The following is a 7,994-nucleotide window of genomic DNA, read 5'->3' as shown; positions in this document are numbered from 1 at the left end:
TAATTTAAATGACACCTACAAGATTACAAACAGGAGCAATTGCTCAGATGATCAATTGGAACTTGTTCCACAAATAACATCTGCCTGTGACAAAGAACTGGTGGGATCACAAGCCTGAAAAACTTACAGAAAATGAAAACGTCAAACTACTCTGGGACTTCTGAATTCAGATTGATAGAATTTTGGAGCACAATACTCCTGACCTCACGGTTGTGGGAAAAAACAAAGTATGGATCATCGATGTTGCAATACCAGGTGACAGTAGGATTGATGAGAAGCAACTGGAAAAGCTGAGACGATACAAGGATTAAAAGATCGAACTGCAAAGACTCTGGCACAAGCCAGTAAAGGTGGTCCCAGTGATGATCGGTACACTTGGTGCAGTGCCTAAAGACTTTGGCCTGCACTTAAAAACAATTGGTGCTGACAAAATTACCATCTGTAAGCTGCAAAAGGTCACCCTACTCGGATCTGCACGCATTATTCACTGGTATATCACATAGTCCTAGACACTTGGGAAGTGTCCGATGTGTGGTCCATTACAACAGCCAGCATAGTGATCTTGTTTGCTGTGTGCTAATCTTGTTGTGTATCAAATAATAATAATAATAATAATAATAATAATAATAATAATAATATGGCAGGCTTTCACAGGCCACGTGTGGCCTGTGCCTCACAATTTCCTAATCCTGCTTTTGGGTCCAGGGCCTGAGATTTTACTTTCAGAACTTGCTGTTGGCTGTACTACCTTTGCCCATTGAGACCAGAAATGTGTTTTAAAAACAAATAAAGCACTCTCCATTTTATATAAAATAAGGTGTAGAGAGTCACATACCTTTGATTTAAAGACAAATCGTATGGTATAGTTGTCTGTCCCAAACTCTGTTCCATCTTAAATTTATGTAGGTATACCTTTTGCCTGAAGCACAACACGGTCATCAATTGACTAAGCCCAACAGGATGTATTGCTGTTGTCTTTCTAGAACGGTTGTAATGGAGACTCAGGATTTTATCACACTAACCTGCTGTGTCACATTAGTCAGGCTAATGTCGATAATGGGCACACATTCAGTTGAACACCTTTGATATCATCCTTGTTTTCATTAGCACAACTGTGCTGATTTGCCAATCCGTGGCACCATGAGCAGTCTTCTGCACACCCTTGTAACCCCACCTTCCTGCTCAGTGTGCCTTGTGGTTCATTTACTTTTCAATGTTTCATTGTGATTATGCAATTTCTTGACAACCAATATACTGTCACAGAAGTAAAGTGGACTAATTGCACTAAGGACATTATCCCACACTGCCCCCCTCCTTTTCTAAACACTTAGAATCCATTGAGGGTATGATTTATGATGGAACCCTTCCCACAACGCAGGGGAACTTCCTGTCAATCTGTCATGCTTCGTTAGAGAAATGTCCAAAAAAGTCCCAAAAAAAAGGGAGGGGGGAGACGATGGTCAGAGATCCTCTTCTGGACTCAAGAACTGGGATATAACTGGAGAAAACACCCAAAATTATATGGGTTGAATTATATGAGCTATCAAATTTGCCTGGGTTGAATCGCTTCAGTGACATTGAGTAAGGGCTGTTCCTATGGGCGGTCCCCTACCAAGCATTGACATTTCTCTCCCAAAATCCTGATTCATGGTAATTTTTTAAGGTCAGGTTTCCCTTCAAGTGATGTCTGGTAGAAGATCAGCTGCTTTGATTGGGTGAGGTATCCCTCCAAGTGGAGTCTGGTGTAAGATCAGCTGCTTGGGTCTACTCTAGAGTAGTGGGATCCAAGGGGAAAGTCAAGGATCCTATAAACTTTTTTCCCAAGTTTTTTTTTCTTTTTAAAATGAAGTGAGCAGGGACTATACTGACTTGTGGGATAAATCTGAAAACTGATAATTTCGGTAAAACTAGCAAGAAAAGACCATGTGTGAAGAGGAATGAGAAACGGAAGGATATCTTTTTTAATGCTATGGGACACAATTTTAAGGTAATATGACACTCCCCTGTGGCGTAATGTAAAATAAACCACATGTAGTTCACGTTTGATCAGCCCACACACTGCCTTGTCAGAGAAAGAAAATTTGCCACACAGGTGAAAAGTAAAGAACAAGTGGTTTACTATTCATAGTTCAGAACAATATATCTACAATGTGATCAGTTGCATCAACTCACATAATGTCCTTTTATGAGAGGTTTAAAATAATATCTCTTTGTCCATTTGGATAAACTCCTTTAGTAGCTCATGAAGAGAGAACACTCCAAACTCTCTCTCTCTGCTGCTCTCTTCTACTCTCTGTACCCCTCCCCCCTTTGTGGGATAGAGTCCTAAGAGAGGTAGTGGGAATGTAGTAGGATCGGAAGCCATTGACACACTATATCTGTCAATAGCTAGGGATGGGAGAAGCATGGGAAGTGAAGGAGATAAAGTAGTAGTGGGATGCATATGGTGTCATGTGATCGTTACCAAAGGTGATGGTTTGGCTGAAATGCCAGTTGGTCTGCCTCATGTGATAAAGTCCTCAAAGAACTGAGGAGAGTGGCTCCTGGAAGAGGATACAGTTGCAGGATCCCAGGCTACTACTTATCTTGAATTGGTTCTAGGGTCATTACTTGGTACTGTCAAATTGTTTCAACATGCGAAAGGTTCTCAAATTGTTTGCATGCCTCTCATTTTGATTCAGTATCTCTCTGTGATAGATTTTCCTCTTCAGGCGAAGAATTAAGAGACTGCAGCCATGTGTATGTTGACTAGCAGCTTTGTGCATTCTGTAGAGCTTTCTAAAGACCTTTTGAAAGTTCAAACCTTAACTCTAAAAACAATAGAAAACTTTTTTTTAAAAGTTAGCATTTCCTTATTTATACAGCAAAACTGAAGTGAGGAAAAAGGAAACGTTTTGTTCACATACACCAACTCCCTCTATTAATAGCATCACCTCCAGTGTTGCCAAACAACTAAGGAATCATGTAATAGAAGGAAGATAAGGTGCAAACATTATTCTCAGTCAGAACCAATTTGGTTTCAGAAAGATTCTCACAATGAATTCATGGGCAGAGATGGGATTCGATTCTCTTTGTTATCTACAGGAGCTGTGCTCTACATCCTGAATAGGTTGATGCACCCATAGTGACTTATTGTGTTAATAGCAGAAATGAACCAGCCGTTAAAAATTTTGTTTTCAGCTGTAGACTAATTAAAAAAAAATCACCCCAAAGCCCTAAGCTACAATTCCTCTATACCTGGAAATTTCTATTACTTGTATAAATTAGAATGGGAAACCAATTCAGTATTGAACAAGTTGCATTGTGCAAACTGAAAACATGTACTGGCAAGCCATTGCAAAATTATGCATACAAACCATAGGGACAATGTTTCTAAAATGAACCACATTTGAGCCCCTCTGATTTAAATATGAACACTAGAGCTAACATTGGACACTGCATTGTGTCCAATGTTAGTGCTCTATCAATCAATAAAGAACTAGCAGGGAGACTTCTTAGACTTCTTTTCTTTGCTCAGTTGTTTATTCAATATTTTTATATGCTTAGCCTCAAATCAGCTCAACTAAACAAAGAAAAGCACAACAGCAGTTTAAAAACTTAAACCAAGAATGTGAGAGGTGTCATAATCTCCATGGGAAAACAAATGTCTTTCACAAATGAAATGGCAGGTGAAATGCAGTGCCTGTAGCTTAAAATGTTTTTAAATGTATGGATAAATTATGAAGTCTTTGTCTTATAGATAAATGTAAATATGAAATCTTGATGCTCAATTTATGGATGTTTTCTAAATCTGTATCCTCACACAATGAAAGCTAAATAAGGACTTTATGGTGTGGAGATGGCAAACCAACATTGAAGCAGGACAATGACCGTATCACATTAGGAAATACTCTGTTTATTATTGGTTGAGAACAATTTCAAATGGGCCCCATCATATGATGTCTGCCCTATCACATCAGTATTCCATCTGTGGCGGGTTCTTTCTCAAAACTGGCCAAACTATTTATGTGGGTCCAAAGTCACCGTTTGTTCTGAATTCTGTGGAAGAATTCAGAGCAACCCATGACTTTGGTAAACATGGTTCAAGGCCGTGTTAAGCCACTTTGGCCTATATTAGCCATCACAGAGCTGTCTCACCAGTTGTGGTTTAAGTGGTCCATGTAGATGTGCCCTCAGACTTTCCTCCTCCGAGCTAAACATATCCAGATCCTTCAATTGTTCCTCATGAAGCTAGGTTTTCAGGCATTTGATAATCCTGGTTCCCCTTCTGTGGACATGTTCCAAATTGTCAATATCCTTCTTAAACTGTGGTGCCCAGAACTGGACTCAGTTCAAAGTTAGTAATTTGAAGTCCGAAGTTTAGTAGTTTGTACTGAATTAATTTAGTGGAGGAAGTGGAATCTTACCCTTCCCAGAAGGTTCAGGCCAAAGGAAACTACTAGACATGGGCCTGGTATTTGTCTAATTTGTTTCATTTGGGGTTTCATCTCAGAATCAGTGGTGTCTTAAGCCCTGGCTTTAACCTCAGGTCTCCTGTGTAGATCCAGAGGAAAACATCTCAGAATCAGTGGTATCTTAAGCCATGCCTTTAACTTCAGGTCTCTCCTGCAGATTCAGAGGAAGGGAAAGAGGGAATGTTTTTAAGATTTTATTTATAGAAAGAAAAAAAAGCCCTAAAAATTGGGGGATGACCCAAATGCTTGGTGGATTAAGAGTGGTCGATGTGCCCTCCATGCGTGGTGATTTTCATGCCCCTAGTCCTAAAATGGAGGGGAAGGACAGCCTGGGAAGGCCACCCATGTTGGCCAATGGTCCAACATTTTTTGTTCATTCAGACAAAAGAACGAAACAGGTCATTTGGAATTGCCCCATTTTTGGAAGCAGTGCTTGAAAACAAAAATGGGGCCATACAAATGGAACAAACAGAAATGGATAGCGATTCTATATAAATGCACAAGACTAGAAGCTACTGCAGGCTCTCCTAGCTTGTTTGTTTTTCTTTCTGCCATCTTGACCATACCTTGAAGTTACTTTTCATCTGTGAAATGCTGGAGGGTATCCTATGCTATACTATTTACTAACAAGGGGCTATAGCTCAGTGGTAAAGCATCTGCTTTGCATGTAGAATGTCCCATTTCAATTTCAAGCACAATGACATTTCTTGGTACCTCACATACAGCCAAAAATGTTGTGCCACTACATATTCAGAATCCTGTAGCTGTGTGGAGAATGTTCTCAAAAGAATCATGTATAAAATCAGTAATTGCCTCATTTGAAGTTTCTCAACCAATAGCAAAAGTGTGGAAAACTGCACACAATACCTGAAGAATTTATTTTACCTGCTGCAAAAATTATGGTGTCTGCAGCGATTAATGAGAAAGCTGGCAAGGACCTTTCCTTAACACCTTTTAAACCTTGAGTTATGTCTTGGTGGCAACAAAGAATATTTAAAGGAGGTATGTGATAAAGAAAAGGTTAAGAAATGCTGAACTTGGCCATGATATGACTCTGAAACTATGTGACCTTCAAGGAGGTTGATACAGGAAACATTACTTCTTTTTTCTAAAATGGCTTAAGCAAAAAACAAAGATCTGTGTACCTTCGTTTAAAAAAAAAAAACTACAACCATGGCCTTTGCAATCTTATCCTGATCACTGTTTGTTTAAAGAATATGGAAAATATCTCCTTGCCTCAGTGCCCTGCTGTTTCTTTTTATGTAGTTTATTTGCCACCAGCTTCTAAAGGAATTGTGAAGAATAGATTAGACCTACATTTTTCATGTCATTAATTAAGAACATATCCGTTTCCTTCTCATTTTAAAATCACAGAATATGCTTGTGCAGAAAGAAGTCTGTTTCTAATAAGTGATGCATACACACAAGTTACTTTTAGAAGCCAGAATTAAAATAACAACATATCTTTCTTGTTTGCTTTTAATACCAGATTTCTTATTCAAGCTTTCACGAAGTATTGTTGAATCTAAATGCTCCTCAGCTCTCATTTGAAAATAACATAAAGATATATAATAAAGAGAACACATATTTATTTCATTTATTAAAGTGTTTACATCATATCCTATAGCATATTCTTAACCTGGGGGTCGGGACCCATGGGGGGAGGGGTCACGAGGGGGTTTCAGAGGGGTTGCTAAGACCAACAGAGAACATATATTTCTGATGGTCTTAGGAACCCCTTTGGCAGAGAAAGCTGAAGATCTCTCTGCCTGTCCACCTCTCCTTTTTGGAAACAGACTGCAGCATATCTGATATGCAGGATGTATTTTTATTCACTGGGCCAAATTTGACACAGTATTCATGCCAAGTTTGGGCTAGATCCATCCAGTGCCCTCTGGTTGTAGGTAAATTACAACTCCAAAACTCAAGGTCAATGCCCACCAAACCCTTTCAGTATTTTCTGCTGGTCACGGGAGTTCTCTGTGCCAAGTTTGGTTCAATTTCATTGTTGGTAGAGTTCAGAATGTTCTTTGATTGTAGATTAACCATAAATCCCAGCAATTACAACTCCCAAATGACAAAATCAACCCCCCCCCCCAACTCCACCAGTATTCAAATTTGGGCATATCAGGTATTTGTGCCAAATTTGGTCCAGTTAATGAAAATACATCCTGCATATCAGATATCTACGATTCAAAACAGTAGCAAAATTACAGTTATGAAGTAGCAATGAAAATAATGTTATGGTTGGGGGTCACCACAATATAAGAAACTGTATTAAGGGGTCGCGGCATTAGGAAGGTTGAGAAACACTGTCCTATAGCTATATCCAAAGATCTTAGGTTAGGATACAGGTAACAAAACAACCAAAGACAGTGTGCACTAAAACAGAAATTCACAACCCATTTAAATACTATTGCTTGGCCCCAAAAGCTTCTATGAATCGCCATCTTTACTTGGCACTAAATTGAGGCCAATGTTGGTGTCAATATAGGGTCCCTTTTACACTATAGAGTTATACTTCTATGATTCCACTTTAGCTGATATAGTTGTATCCTATAGAACCCTGGGAGTTGCAAGTTACCTACAATTCTCAGCCAGAGAGAGGATTCAATACAAATGAAATCCCTGCAATTCCATCGTTAAAGTGGAATCATAATGCTATAACTTATCTTGTGAACCTCTTCTCCTGCTATAGTAGCATTTTTTTTTGTAAAAACACAATTCCTGTGAGATTGCTTTCTTTCCTACCATACCTTTATAACCACTGCAGTATTGCAGAATTCATTTGCACTAAAGGCGTACACACACAACATTTTCGACATCCTGCCTGCCCACTACCGCCCTAGGACATTATTCCACCCTTTTTCATTGTTTGGCACCCTCCCACACACAGATTGCATCCCCAAATACCATGGCACTATAGCACTATACCACACTTCTCCTGAAATTTAATTTGATCCTAGAAAGTCAGTGAGCTCTTCCCAGGACATACAGCATCCAGCACCATCCAGACTAAACCCTATCTGTCCGACATCCCAGGTTTTCTCCCTGAACCTCAGATGAAAAAAGTTCAATCTTCGGAGCTGAGAGCTACTGCTGCTCAAATCACTATGTCTTCACACTCAAAGCTCACCTGGTAGACTGACCCTGGCCATGCAAAATTAGAGTAAAAGTACGATAGGAAATCACCGAGTAGCATAAATGGGAAAGGAGGTAATTACTGAATTTTTAAAAACTGCCACCCATGGAACAACAACTGCAGAGTGATGACGTTGTGTGGTAATCCACCACCGAAAGTGCTATAACCGAAAGTGATAATTGTATGTTTTTAATGGTTTTATGTGGTTTTTATAATGTTAGGTTGAATGTTTTTAACTGTATTTTTATGAATGTATGGCATCAAATTCTGCCAATTCTGTAAGCCGCCTTGAGTCGCTGTAAGGCTGAGAAAGGAGGGCTACAAATGCCGTAAATAAATAAAAAACCCCCGATGCAGTTTTGCTTTTCTTGCCTTGTGAGATAAGGCTCCATAGTTCT

The sequence above is a fragment of the Anolis sagrei genome, chromosome 1 (assembly GCF_037176765.1).
Source record: "Anolis sagrei isolate rAnoSag1 chromosome 1, rAnoSag1.mat, whole genome shotgun sequence".
Classification (NCBI taxonomy): Eukaryota; Metazoa; Chordata; class Lepidosauria; order Squamata; family Dactyloidae; genus Anolis; species Anolis sagrei.
Note: the sequence above shows the minus strand (reverse complement) of the source record.